Source organism: Bicyclus anynana, chromosome 11 (assembly GCF_947172395.1).
Source record: "Bicyclus anynana chromosome 11, ilBicAnyn1.1, whole genome shotgun sequence".
Lineage (NCBI taxonomy): Eukaryota > Metazoa > Arthropoda > Insecta > Lepidoptera > Nymphalidae > Bicyclus > Bicyclus anynana.
Window position 1 is genome coordinate 10,646,325 of NC_069093.1, and position 15,848 is coordinate 10,662,172.

At 40.0% G+C, this 15,848-nt stretch overlaps 2 long non-coding RNA genes across 2 annotated transcripts; one reads left to right on the plus strand and one right to left on the minus strand.

The window, feature by feature from the left end:
* Window positions 1-377: 377 nt before the first annotated feature.
* On the plus strand, window positions 378-2,642 carry LOC128198484 (uncharacterized). Its single transcript, XR_008251246.1, has 2 exons — window positions 378-1,283; window positions 2,581-2,642. It is a non-coding gene; the product is annotated as an uncharacterized LOC128198484 (long non-coding RNA).
* Window positions 2,643-13,946: 11,304 nt separating this feature from the next.
* LOC112054333 (uncharacterized) lies at window positions 13,947-15,406 on the minus strand. Its single transcript, XR_002887441.2, has 2 exons — window positions 15,055-15,406; window positions 13,947-14,017 (listed from the first exon to the last, which is right to left on the minus strand). It is a non-coding gene; the product is annotated as an uncharacterized LOC112054333 (long non-coding RNA).
* Window positions 15,407-15,848: the final 442 nt, after the last annotated feature.

Here is a 15,848-nt window from a genome sequence, read left to right on the forward strand (position 1 = left end):
CCCTATACAATAAAAGTGCGCGTTTTTTTCGCTTGGGTAAAATGCCTAGCCATAACCACGGTCGATAGTCCCATCATAAGCCCCCGGCCGAAGTTTTTTGTGCTTGGGTAAAATGCCCAGCCTTAGCCACGGTCGGAGGCCCGTGTACAATAAAGTGCCCGGCCGAAGGTCGCGCGTTTTTTTCGCTTGGGTAAAATGCTCAGCCATAGTCACGGTCGGAGGCCCCATCATAAGCCCCCGGCCGAAGGCCGGGCTACAAAACAGTGGGCGGCCGAAGGCCGAGCGTTCCGTTTTTTATGTTATGTCTATATTTAGTACCATAAAATGTTCTTATTTTAAAATATTATGCAAGTCACATATTGATATCGGAAAATGACTCGAAAAATTCACAAAAAATAACAGCAGCTCGAACGTGCTCTTTACTTTGTGTCTTTAACTTTATCTGTAGGTGTGTAATGGCGTTTGTTGGTTTTTTTTACTTGACCTCACGAAATATATACCTAAATAAAACGGTGATTTTAAAGCCCCGATATTGACGGTATTTACCTACCAAATACTAGTACTGCTGATTCTGTAGACCCAGTATTCGGACTGATTGTTACATGGTTATGTGTGTTAATATACATAATGTTAATATAAATAATGTTTTTGAGCAACAAGTGGCCCTCCATTATCATTTTATTAAAGTCCTATTAAAATTGACCCAACATTTACAAAGACTGTTCCAGATATACAAACAAGTAATATAAATTAATAAAACAGTTATTTTGAACTTACAGACAAACACTACGGTTATTTATAAAGGTTTTGATGACACGTATCATCAATAATATTCAAGTACAAATATAATATAATTAAGTAGTAAATTGTTGCTACATGACCGAGTATATAAGGAAAAAACAACATTTTAACTCAATCATTGTGCAACATTCAACGTACCATTTAACTCGTATTTGTGTTAGTAACAATACAAGGACGTCATGCAAAAACTGACGTTGTTAACTTTATTTGTGGTGGCTGTAATGGCTCAAGCAGAAGACAAGAAACCCCAATACGATTTGACAGATGGACCAGCTCTGTTTGCAAAGTTTATCAAGGATTTCAACAAGGTATACGAGGATGAAGCCGACAAAGAGGTCCACTACCAAGAGTTTCTCAAATCATTAGAGGTCATAAACAAAGCGAATGCTGCAAACTCCGGTGCAACGTTCGATATCAATGCACTTGCTGATTATACTCCCGAGCAGAGGAAGAATTTACACGGATTTAGGCGAAATGAATAGGTGATATTTTATTCTAATCAAACATACATATTATATAAACTAAACCTAATTAAAATACGTTTATTTCAATAAGGCTTAGTATACTAGCACTTTTATTAATTTCTTTGTCTGTTTGTTGTTCTACTTTAGTTCGAAATACAGAATCTACTGAAAAAAGTTTGAATGAAACTTATTTACTTTATTTATATAGCCATTATTTACAATGCTATTTAATATTCTGCATTATTCGGCAGTTTTAATATCCCAGGGTTCAGGGTTTGCCTCTTTACTATATAAATATTAGTAGGGCTATTTTGTAACAATGATTTTAAATCTCGCTAATGTGGGCTTCGAATTCATTTCTATCTATCTCTGTCTAACACAATTAATTTTAATGAGATTGATAGTATTTATTAAAGATATTTAATTAAACTTCAATGTAATTTTATTACATATCTATCAATATTATAATTATTCAAAGTTTTTTTCAATTGCACTTTTTAAACATCAGGTAGTTAAAGGGGATAAATAAAGTCGAAAACTTAAAATTAAAATTCGAAATTCAAAATTCATTTATTTCAAGTAGGCTCTGTTTACAAGCACGTTTGAAACGTCAGTTGACTACTTTGTATAGTAAGTAACAAGGTTCGGAAGGCAGGTTCTGTTGAGAAGAACCAGCAAGAAACTCAACAGTCGCTCTTTTTAAAAATAAATCATACAGTATTATAATTAAAGTTACGAGGGCGCCTTAGTCTAATATGAGCCTAGAAAAAACTCATTAATAACTTAGCCGATGCCCCGCGGTTTTGCCCGCGTAGTTCACGTTCCCTTGAGAATAAATATATAAAAAAACGGTTGTCTGTAAAGTCGGTTTACTGACGATAGTTAAACGTGACAACGTCATAAGAAAATATTGATGGAATGGTTCCATTTTTCAAAAGAAAATGTTCGTTTTTCTAAAATACTGTTCCTGACTTAAATACTTTCTTGTTAGTAAATTTTAATTTATTTTTTGTGTGCATTATTGTATTTCATCTGAAGAGCTTTTAGGACCCAACCCGTTTAGTATTTTTTCTCTCCAAAATTTATCTGGTAGAGTTCGCTTTAGCCATAAGGCCGCCTTTGCACGCTACTGGTAAGTTTTAGATTATGTGTTTCTTTTATATGTTATTTGGTTTTAATTGTTGTTATCTACTATATGGTGTGTAATAAAGAATTTAAATTAAGTAAAATTATTCAAAATTTATTTATTTTAAATTATTTTTTATATTGAAAGGTCTACAACAATAATAATTAACAGTTTTTCTTTTTGTTTCAGGAAAAATAGCTTAAGTATCTAGGGTAAAAGTGTTTTTAAGTATAATAAATTATTAAAACAATCCTACTTTCTTTTATTATGATCATCATCATCATCTTTGTTAACAATCCATATATGGTTCATTGTTGAGCAAGAGTCTCTCAGAATAGGAGGGCAAACTTCACACAAAAAGACTGTCAGTATATCTGGGGACACGGCAGTGCCCCCGCAAGTCAAGCAAAAAAAAAAAACGACACAGCCGTATTATACTTTTCTTCTCGAAGCAATTCAATCCATTTTCGACCCTCTATAACTTCGTTGTGTATGAAACCAGAATCTTGAATTTTCAGTACACAAGCAGTCTTTGTATAATTGTATTAAATTTTAACGAATACTGTAGGAATTATAACTAGTCAAAGTTTCCTAATTTTATTACTTACTGACTGACCGATCCTCAAAACTCTAAGGCACTTCAGAAGACATAGAAGCTTTAAATTTAGTAAGTAATATAAAAAATCAGAAATTATTGTTTAGTAAGTAATATAAAAAAATCAGAAAAAAATAAAAAATAAAATATACTAGCGGACGCCTACGACTTCGTACGCGTGGTTTTCTGTTTTTCAGGAATCCTGCAGTCACTGAATTTTTAGAACTTTTAAAGAGGAACAATTCTGTCATACATGATTTTTGCGAAACTTTTACTGTTTACGCAGCAGCGCACGCAGCGTAGGCTCTCAATAGGAAAAAATCCCCCGATTTTGAACATTCTTCATTGGTGCTCCGCTATTGGTCTTAGCGTGATAATATATAGCCTATAGCCTTCCTCGATAAATAGGCTATCTAACACTGAAATAATTTTTCAAATCGGGGCAGTAGTTCCTGAGATTAACGCGTTCAACCAAACAAACAAACAAACTCTTTAGCTAATATTAGTATACCTAGATATAATTTGTCTATTCAACCAAGTATATCCTGAGAATAGTATGCGTTTAAATAAAAAACCCTTCACCACTAATTACATACTGCCAGTGTCATTAGTGTTTAGTTAAATTCCTTGGTGAGCAGCGCATTTAACATCAAGTGAACTTAAATACCAGAAACGCTAGGCATTCGAATTAATTTTTATCTTCAAACTTGGTTTACATGGCACCTAGTCTCGAATTAACTTTGCAAATAAAAGCAGTACGTCATTTATGTTATAATCGGGGTTTTCCTCTACCTCGGCTGAGCACAAACAAGTTAATTTTAGCACTTTTAGGGTTCTGTAACGAAAAAACTGGCCCTAGCATAATCTTGTTGTCCATCAGACTGTTTTTGTCAGGAAGTTATCGAGTTTTTAGATTAATTACTTAACAGGAGACTTCGCAAGCTTACACATATAAGCTTTCGACGTGAAATAAAATAAAAATTGAAACAACATTAACACAATGTGAGATCATAGTCAAAGGTGAATTTGTTGCAAAAAAAACTATGTATTTTTTTTTATTCTTTACAAGTCACTTTACAATGACTTTTCATCAGTTGAGACTGCAGTCAAGGGATATGACTACAATCTCAACTGATGATTTGTGATGATGCTATCTAAGATGGAAGCGGGCTAACTTGTTAGGAGAAGGATGGAGATCCACACCCCATTCGGTTTGCCATCGTACACTGCATCGTACCGTAACGCTAAATCACGTGGCGGTACGTCTTTGCCGGTAGGGTGGTGATTAGCCACGGCCGAAGTCTCCCACCAGCTAGACCTAGACCAATTAAGAAAACCTAATACTTAATAATTTAATAATAATAATTTCGAAACAGCTATAACAGTTTGTATTCCATTGGGTCTGATATTAATCTTCTATATCTATCTATTATAATAAATCTTCAATTCTAGGTCACTTCTGTACGCGAAATATATTTCCAAAATAGCTATCAGGGGGTGACAAGTGATCGATACTGATGCCAAAAATGCAATCAGTAAAATTTTGGTCTGTCTGTCTGTTCGTTATAGAAACAAAAACTACTCAACGAATTTTAACAAAACTTGCTACAATTATTTTTACCTTGATACTCTTGAGTAGGTTATAGTATACTTATTATCTCACTCCGATCTTGGCAGCCGTCCCGTGCGGTCGTCTGTCCTCGCCTATGCAGGTTTTCGATCCCACGGTGGAGGCCACCAATATTGGTTCTTCTTTTGAGAGGGTGCTAGTTTTTCTAGTACTGTCTTGACCACCGATTTCGTTGTGCTGTGTTGTGTTGTGTTCTGCGTTGTTCTAGTGTAGTTAAGTGGTTCCGGTCCGTGAGTACACTAGAATAAGAGTAGGTACACCCACGTCACCTAAAGGCGTGGACCACTAGGGCCACACAGTAGGTACTCACCTCCCCGCCCCGGTGGGGAGGCCCTGTTAGTTCCGGGGTCCACTATGGACCCCAACTCCGTTCCGCCGCCGTACTTGGAGGCCCTCTTCAAGGACCTCCGAGTTAAATTTCCAGGCTATCTGGAAAGTTTTATGTCTTCGCAACCGATTGCGTCTCAAACCGTGACTTTGACTCAAAGTCAACCCCAATCAGGTAGTCCCCTTCCGGGAAATGCCGCCGCGTCCCCCGCTATCCCCGCAACCCCCGCGCCACTCGTGACCCAGCGCCACGTGCTACCTGCTCAGGTAGTGCGCCCGCCGCTGGGCAGCCAATCCGCGGCCTGCGACCCACGTGTCTCGGCCTCGGGTCGCCCGGCAACACCGATTCCGGCTCCGTCCGTAGGGCCTAGCGCGCCTAACGCGCTCCCCGGGCCCTCAGCCCACCCAAAGGGCACTTTGCCACCCTCCCGCGAATCTATGACTCGCACTCCGACCAACACGGTCCATAGGCCTTCCGCCATGGACATTTGCGATATCCCAGAGTCGCAGGGCTCACCGGCTCCAGTTGACGATGGCTTCACCGTCGTCGTAAGTAATCGAAAACGGCGAAAGGCTACTAAAACCGACGCTCAGCCCACTACCACTAGCAAGGTCACTGTGACCGAGAGCCAAGCTCGGTCACAAACCTTATCCGATTCAGACTCCGAAAGTGAGGACTCTCCTATGGAGGAACCTCGCAAGGAGAAGATCCCCCCAATGTTTATTAGGGACAAGGACGCATGGGCAAACAAAATTGTCCCCATGCTAATAAAAAACAATATCCCTATTCCAAACGCCCAGCTTGCCACCTTAGGTATTCGTGCGGAATGCGAGTCATCCGGTGACCATAGGCGTCTGACAGCTTTATTGAGGTCAAACTCAATAGGCTATCACACTTACGCTCTGAGCGATGAGCGAGTCCTCCGCGTAGTAGTCCGCGGTCTCCCCAAGGAGCTTGATACTGAGCTCATCAAAGCCGACCTGCTTAAACAGGATCTCCCCGTCCAGGAGGTACACCGAATGTACCGATCACGCTCAAAAGAGCCGCTAGACCTCTGTCTACTGATCCTCGAGCTCTCTCCTGAGGGCAAGAGGATATACAACTTGAAGGCGATATGCCACCTCTCTGGCCTCTCCTTTGAGAAGCCCAACAACCGTGGCCGCATAGGTCAATGTCATAGATGCCAGACCTATGGACACTCTCAAAGGAATTGTTTTGCCCGTCCCAGGTGCGTTAAGTGCCTGGGAGATCACGGCACGATAGATTGTCCCCGCAAGGAACGGATCGCTGAAGTGCCCCCAAGCTGCGTGCTGTGCGGCGAAGCCGGCCATCCCGCGAACTATCGCGGATGCCGGAAGGCCCCACAGCCAGGCAAGCGAAGGGGCAGGGCAGCGGGCCGCAAACCGGCGGCACCCAAAAAGCCCGCTCACAGGTTTGTTCCAGCGCCGGTGCCTACCACCAACGCTTGGAACAAGCCATTGTACGGAGCGCCTAACGCTCCTAGTGCGGCACCGGCTTCTCCGGTCGCCAAACAGCCCCCGAGGGCCGCTCCTGCGGCCCAACCCCCTCTCTCGGCCCCTCAAGCCTCGTCGAAACCTTCATACGCGACTCACTCCTTCTCGGATGTATTCCGTATGGAAGAATACGATCTCTTCATTGAGAAATATAAAGTAGACCCCCTAAGGGCAATAGGCGAGCACAGTATCATGCTCCGCGCGATCGAAAACTATAAAAATTTTCTAAATGGCTCACAACGGTAGATTAAAACCACATTCCCTGACTGTCGGCTTCTTCAATGCAGACGGGCTCACCGATAAATTACTCGAGGTCCGCGAATGGATAAGCGACCACAAACCGGACATCTTTCTGGTGCAAGAGACCTTCTTGAAACCTAGCCTTCGCGATCCCAAAATAGGGAATTACCTAATGATTAGAAACGACCGGACCACCCAAAGGAAGGGAGGTACAGCTATATATCACAGAAGGGCTCTTCACTGCACTCCTCTTGCTTGCTCCCGAGCTTACTAACATGGAAGTCTCAGTATGTCAGGTCAGTATGACCGGCCATCCGCCGATCACACTGGTTTCAGTTTACCAACCCTGCGGTAAACGTCTCTTAGAGAGTGACATTCAGACACTCCTCTCCTTAAGTGACTCCGTCATTTTGGCCGGTGACTTTAACGCTAAACATACAAGTTGGCTCAACGCTTATAATAACACTAGCGGCAACACTCTAAGAAGACTGACTGACCGCGACGATGCTAATTTCATTTTGCTCACCCCCGACAAACCAACACGTTACCCGAGACTGACGGACACACGAAACCAAACTCCGAGCGTACTGGATCTGGCACTCCTAAAGAACATCACTCTTGAAGTGAGTCCTTTGGAGGTGTTCTCGGATCTGGCCTCGGACTCGGACCACAGACCAGTTATACTCCAGCTTGGCCCCCCGCCCTCCACGACCCCCCCAACCAAAACTATAATTAATTACGGGAGACTGTCTGAGCGTCTCAAGTCCTTGGCTTCACAGCACCTAGATCAAATTCCTGACGAGATAGAAACGTTAGGCGAAGCGCTCGCAGCTTCTTCGAACCTAAATGGCCATATTCGCGAAGCAATAAAAGATTGCACCAAGGAGGTCCCTGCCTTCAGCAAGGCCCCCTTGTCGTCGGACCTACGGGCCCTACTAACGGATAGAAACGCACAGCAAAGACGCTACGAATCTGAACCGACCCGACAAAACGCGAGTCTTCTTTGGACTCTCGGAAGACGGTGCAAGCGTCGCTTGCGCTGGCGTTATGACAGACAATGGACGACCGACTGAGAGAGCTCGAGCCATCGCACGTAGCCTTCTACGACGTGGCAAGATATCTCAAAGCCGACCGCCTCGCAGCCACCCCACCTCTCAAACGCCCTGGCCTCCCAAACGCGATCGAGGACATCGATAAGGCCGAATGCCTAGCCGACAGTCTGGAAGCCCAGTGCACTCCAAGCACTACGGCATTTGTAAAATCACACGCGAAAAAAGTGAAGTCCGAACTCACTTCTATCTTATCTCGCCCCCCGGACGGAGTCGAAATTACCCCTACGTCATGCGAGGAAGTCTCTGCGGTTATCAAGGGCTTGCGCAAAAAGAAGGCTCCGGGGCCTGATACGATTAGCAACAAAGCTTTAAAGCTTCTCCCGGTCCAGATAATCAACCTCCTGGTGAACATCTTCAATGTTCTCCTAGCTCACTGCGCCTTCCCAGACGCATGGAAAGAAGCCACGGTCATTGGCATCCACAAGCCGGGTAAACCCCGCGACCTCCCGACTAGCTACCGCCCAATTAGTCTTCTCAACACCATTGGCAAGGTGTATGAGATAATCATTTTGAATCGTCTCAAAGCCATTTGCGATGAAAAGCAACTTCTCATCAAACAACAGTTTGGATTTCGATGTAAACACTCATGTGTTCATCAAGTGCACCGCCTCACGGAGCACATTCTAACCGGTTTTAATACATTTCATAACCCCATCGCCACCGGGGCGCTCTTCTTTGACGTAGCTAAAGCGGTTGACCGCGTCTGGCACGAAGGCTTGATATTCAAACTAAACCGTTTCGGCGTACCAAACAAAATGGTACGCTTGCTACACAGCTTTCTGTCCAACCGCACCTTCAGGTACCGTATAGACGGCACTCTCTCTTCACCCAGACAGATTCGCGCAGGAGTCCCTCAGGGCTCCGTGCTCTCCCCGCTTTTATACTCGCTCTTCACAAGCGACATTCCCACCGACCACCCGGGCGTACACGTCGCCCAGTTTGCGGACGACACCGCACTGTACGCGACGGCAGTAAACCGGGTCCACATTAGAGCCCGCCTCCAGAAGGCGGTAAACATTATAGGTAACTGGTTCCGCCTTTGGCGTATAGAAGTCAACCCAGAGAAAAGCGCAGCCGTGCTTTTCACCGGCAAAGCGGTCTCCCGTCTCAAGTCCGGACTCAAAGAAGTCTCCCTTTACGGGGCACCCATCCCCTGGCAACGTACTGCCAAGTACCTAGGCGTTACCTTCGATAACCGCATGAGCTTCTCCATGCACGTTAACAAAGCGAGAAAAAAGGCCGCATACGTAATGCACCGCCTTTACGCTATGATAAATAAGAAAAGTAAATTGTCCCTCCGCTCAAAGCTAACGCTTTATAAAACTACGATCCGTCCGATCTTAACCTACGCTAGTGTAGTGTTTGCCCACCGTCCCAAAGCGACCCTTAGGCCGCTTCAAACCCTACAGAATCGTTTTCTGCATCAAATCACGGGCGCGCCGTGGTTTTTACGCAATAATGACCTCCATAGAGATCTAGAATTACCGACAATAGCTAAGTACATGAAACAGCTCTCTCAAAACTATTTTGACAGAGCTGCCATCCATCCCAACCAACTAGTGGTTGAGGCCTGCAATTACACTCCCAACCTAAACGCTAACTGCAAGCAGAGGCGTCCCAAGAACGTCCTTTACGATCCAGACGATGACATAACAACCGACAATGCTTCCCAGGTAACACAATCACAAGCTACACAGCGTCTTCGCCGGCGAAGACGAGGTCCCCGATATCTAACGTCACCCGGACGTGGGTTTTCTAACTCACGATCTTGGGGGCGTCCGGACTGATTCACTCAGGTCACGGTTACCTCCTCCAGAATGGCCTTCTAAGCCGAGGTCCGAGTCTCATAGGAGACGCCCTTAGAGAGCCGTTCCGTCCTCTATCTTTCTTTCAGCCTTCGGGTCACATCAGGCGATGCTTCTGCGCTCGCCCAACCCCCCCGGTGACGCCGTAGTGGTTCCGCAGGGAGCTATCGGCACCTACTCAAACAGAAAAAAAAAAAAAAAAAAACTTATTATCACGCTACGATCAATAGGAGCAAAGCAGTGAAGGGAAATGTTGGGAAAACGGGAGAGGTTACTTAATTTATAGAGCGATACTACTGTAAGGGCAGGATTAAAGAGGTCTGAGGGCGGATGAAGTCGCGGGCGTCCGCTAGTAATAAATATAACCATAATAAAAATAAATCATCAATATTACTTAATTACTTACATTAAATAAATTACGGAACCCTTGGTTCTAAGTTACATCACGCCGATGACCGATTTTTTTTAATTTAGGTAGGTACCTCACTGGCTTTGTAAATATCCCAGTAGGTGTATATATAGTAAAGACATCACTGAAATCGAGCACTTTATTTTAATATTCATCTAGATAACATTATATCTATTGTACTTAATACCTAAAAACATGCAAAAACTTACGTGTCTAATTTTGTTTGTGTTAGCTGTAATGGCTCAAGCGAAAAAACCCCAATACGATCTGGCAAATGGTTCAGCTCTGTTTGAGAAGTACATCAAAGACTACAACAAGGAATACAAGGACGAAGCCGACAAAGAAGTTCACTACCAAGAGTTTCTTAAATCTCTGAAGGCCATAAATGATTCCAATGCGGCAGACACTGACGCGACCTTCGATATTAATGAATTCTCTGACTACACTCCTGAGCAGAGGAAGAATTTGTTCGGAGCCAGAATCTTCTAAAGGTTGTCTGATTAAAAATTTTATAATTTTTTAAACTATTTTAATGTCGTATTGCAGGGTGTAAGCCTTCTATTAAGTCGTATAATATTGTAGTTCACAAGCGAACGCTCGCGACTCTGCTCGCATGAATATTTGTATATTTACCCGACTGCGTCAGAAGGAGGCTAAATGTTTTTCGAACGTATGTATGTGTGTATGTTTGTATGTATGTCCATTTCTTTGGCACGCCCTACAGCCCAAAAGGCTGGACGGATTTTGACAAATGAGGTGTCATTGAGTTTGTCAGAACTGTGGTTGTCAGAGACATAAGCTATATAAATTTTAAATTTTTAAAATGAACGTTAATGAAAAAAGGGGTGGGTAAGTTTTTTAAACTTTTCATAACAATATGGGTATCATATGAAGTTCGAAAAAAGGTCATTTCTAAAATATATATATTATGTTATCTACATATTACTGTTTTAACACAAAATATCAAAAAACCGACTGCCTAAGCGTTAGAACTGAAAAGAGAAATACAAGTATCATAATATAGATATACTCATAAAGTTCTGACTAAATTCTTTGTGGTTCTGCAGGCGAAACAAACAAGACTTTTTACGGGCAAAGAATGAAATAATGTTTGTTATCGCCTGCTGCAACGTAAAGAATTTAGTCAAAACTTTATACAGATATTGTGATACCTACTTGTTTTCTTTTTTTAGTTCATTAAGCAGTAGATTTTTGTTTTTTATATATATATTTTTTATTCAAGACATTTCTTTAGAAGTTATGTGCCAATAGCCAGATCGCTTGTTTGGTGAACATCAATTGACCGGACACTAAAGTGCGATAAATTTTAACTGTAGTTACCTCATAGTAAGAAAGCTGATTTGTTTTAATCTTTGTAAGTTAGTTAGTTAGCTTGACTACGATCTTACCTGATCGATTCAAGAATCGATTGAGTACACAACTCACAGAGTCACCAAGTTTACCTCTTTCTATTATTAGTAGATAACAAATTGGTTTTTTAAATAAATTGGATTTTTTTAATTTTCAGGAAAATGGTGTGAGGAATCAAGTCGACGAAATGATAACTTCACACAATAATAAATTATTATTAGTATTTTACCTTGTTGTTGTTATTATTATAATTTTAATGTATTTCCTATTTTTTTTTAACGTCATTGTTTTGTTACATTACTATAAAAATATTTAAATTGTAATTAAAAAAACAATATTTTTCTGTCTTTTCTCATAACAAAAAAAAAATAAAACAGTAGAGCCGTTTTGGTGACAAATTCTGTTATACATAAGTATATAGGTTTTTATATAAATATAACTTTTGTTTTAATAAATTGTTATGTCTACTTTTATTACCGTCAAATGTTCTTATTTTAAAATATTATACAAGTCACATATTGATATTGGAAAATGACTCGATAATTCACTTACATAATAAAAAAAATTATCAGCTCGGACGTGTTTTTTATGAGTTAGGTCTCTAACTCTATCTGTAGGTGTGTAATGGTGTTTGTTGGTTTTTTATACTTGATTTTTTTAACCCCGATATTGTCGATATTCACCTGCGTATGCGCGGTGAATTTACAAGATAGAGGTCCTTGGGTTCGATCCCCGGGGCAAGTTAAGGTTTTTCTAATTGATACAGGTCTGACTGGTGGGAGGCTTTGGCCGTTACCGGCAAGACGTACCGCCAAGTGATTTAGCGTTCCAGTACAATGTCGTCTCAAAACCTAAATGGGTGTGGATTTTCATCCTATGCCTAACAAGTTAGCCCGCTTTCATCTTATATTGCATCGCCACTTCATCACCGTCAGGTGAGATTGCTGTCAAGTGCTTACATGCAAAGTATAAAAATAAAGAAATCTAATGTTAATGATAATGGCAGAAACCGATTGTTTTAAAGTCTTCTCCGAGGCAGGTGGGGGGGAGGGTTTACCACCAACAACTTCCGAACTGAGGACTTCATAAGAAATTTTCTTAGTAATAGCCATTAGCAAACAGGTACTGTTTTTAACTGCCTGTCAGAAACAATTAGGTACACTAAAAAGTTTTATTGAAAAAAATTCAACCGACTTGAAAACATAAAACATACTGACTAAACTAAAAGCGAAAAATAACATCATACTAAGTTCTATGTATCATATTATGTTCTAACTGATGATCAGTTTGAAGGCGGTGCTAGCCCAATGATGTATTAATTCAAGCCATGTAAGAATATCATAAAGATTTAGGTTTTTCAGACAGTGTATTTTCATGTAACTCTTTCAGAAATGGCTTAAATTAACACAACACTGGTTTTTTGAAAGTTCCCCTCGATTTCTCCAGGATCCCATTAGCAGATTCTGCAATGGTGACAATGGGATCACCTCAGAAGTGTACCCTTATAAACAAAAAAAAAATTATTCAAATCGGTCCAGGCGTCTTCGAGTAATCAGGTAACATACAAACAAAAAAAAACATGCAGACGAATTGAGAACCTCCTCCTTTTTTTGAAGTCGGTTAAAAAGTATGTACGTGATTTTAAACTTACTTCGTGGTTGTACATAATGAATATTATTTATTTAAACGGGTACATGCCACGATAAAACGACGAGATTTTTAATGTCGATATTTCGACCCAGTTGCATGGATCGTGGTTAAAACAATCGGTTTCTGCCATTATCATTAACATTAGATTTCTTTATTTTTATACTTTGCATGTAAGCACTTGACAGCAATCTCACCTGACGGTGATGAAGTGGCGATGCAATATAAGATGAAAGCGGGCTAACTTGTTAGGCATAGGATGAAAATCCACACCCATTTAGGTTTTGAGACGACATTGTACTGGAACGCTAAATCACTTGGCGGTACGTCTTGCCGGTAACGGCCAAAGCCTCCCACCAGTCAGACCTGTATCAATTAGAAAAACCTTAACTTGCCCCGGGGATCGAACCCAAGGACCTCTATCTTGTAAATTCACCGCGCATACGCAGGTGAATATCGACAATATCGGGGTTAAAAAAATCAAGTATAAAAAACCAACAAACACCATTACACACCTACAGATAGAGTTAGAGACCTAACTCATAAAAAACACGTCCGAGCTGATAATTTTTTTTATTATGTAAGTGAATTATCGAGTCATTTTCCAATATCAATATGTGACTTGTATAATATTTTAAAATAAGAACATTTGACGGTAATAAAAGTAGACATAACAATTTATTAAAACAAAAGTTATATTTATATAAAAACCTATATACTTATGTATAACAGAATTTGTCACCAAAACGGCTCTACTGTTTTATTTTTTTTTTGTTATGAGAAAAGACAGAAAAATATTGTTTTTTTAATTACAATTTAAATATTTTTATAGTAATGTAACAAAACAATGACGTTAAAAAAAAATAGGAAATACATTAAAATTATAATAATAACAACAACAAGGTAAAATACTAATAATAATTTATTATTGTGTGAAGTTATCATTTCGTCGACTTGATTCCTCACACCATTTTCCTGAAAATTAAAAAAATCCAATTTATTTAAAAAACCAATTTGTTATCTACTAATAATAGAAAGAGGTAAACTTGGTGACTCTGTGAGTTGTGTACTCAATCGATTCTTGAATCGATCAGGTAAGATCGTAGTCAAGCTAACTAACTAACTTACAAAGATTAAAACAAATCAGCTTTCTTACTATGAGGTAACTACAGTTAAAATTTATCGCACTTTAGTGTCCGGTCAATTGATGTTCACCAAACAAGCGATCTGGCTATTGGCACATAACTTCTAAAGAAATGTCTTGAATAAAAAATATATATATAAAAAACAAAAATCTACTGCTTAATGAACTAAAAAAAGAAAACAAGTAGGTATCACAATATCTGTATAAAGTTTTGACTAAATTCTTTACGTTGCAGCAGGCGATAACAAACATTATTTCATTCTTTGCCCGTAAAAAGTCTTGTTTGTTTCGCCTGCAGAACCACAAAGAATTTAGTCAGAACTTTATGAGTATATCTATATTATGATACTTGTATTTCTCTTTTCAGTTCTAACGCTTAGGCAGTCGGTTTTTTGATATTTTGTGTTAAAACAGTAATATGTAGATAACATAATATATATATTTTAGAAATGACCTTTTTTCGAACTTCATATGATACCCATATTGTTATGAAAAGTTTAAAAAACTTACCCACCCCTTTTTTCATTAACGTTCATTTTAAAAATTTAAAATTTATATAGCTTATGTCTCTGACAACCACAGTTCTGACAAACTCAATGACACCTCATTTGTCAAAATCCGTCCAGCCTTTTGGGCTGTAGGGCGTGCCAAAGAAATGGACATACATACAAACATACACACATACATACGTTCGAAAAACATTTAGCCTCCTTCTGACGCAGTCGGGTAAATATACAAATATTCATGCGAGCAGAGTCGCGAGCGTTCGCTTGTGAACTACAATATTATACGACTTAATAGAAGGCTTACACCCTGCAATACGACATTAAAATAGTTTAAAAAATTATAAAATTTTTAATCAGACAACCTTTAGAAGATTCTGGCTCCGAACAAATTCTTCCTCTGCTCAGGAGTGTAGTCAGAGAATTCATTAATATCGAAGGTCGCGTCAGTGTCTGCCGCATTGGAATCATTTATGGCCTTCAGAGATTTAAGAAACTCTTGGTAGTGAACTTCTTTGTCGGCTTCGTCCTTGTATTCCTTGTTGTAGTCTTTGATGTACTTCTCAAACAGAGCTGAACCATTTGCCAGATCGTATTGGGGTTTTTTCGCTTGAGCCATTACAGCTAACACAAACAAAATTAGACACGTAAGTTTTTGCATGTTTTTGGGTATTAAGTACAATAGATATAATGTTATCTTGATGAATATTAAAATAAAGTGCTCGATTTCAGTGATGTCTTTACTATATATACCTACTGGGATATTTACACAGCCAGTGAGGTACCTACCTAAATTAAAAAAAATCGGTCATCGGCGTAATGTAACTTAGAACCAAGGGTTCCGTAACTTATTTAATGTAAGTAATTAAATAATATTGATGATTTATTTTTATTATGGTTATATTTATTACTAGCGGACGCCCGCGACTTCATCCGCCCTCAGACCTCTTTAATCCTGCCCTTACAGTAGTATCGCTCTATAAATTAAGTAACCTCTCCCGTTTTCCCAACATTTCCCTTCACTGCTTTGCTCCTATTGATCGTAGCGTGATAATAAGTATACTATAACCTACTCAAGAGTATCAAGGTAAAAATAATTGTACCAAGTTTTGTTAAAATTCGTTGAGTAGTTTTTGTTTCTATAACGAACAGACAGACA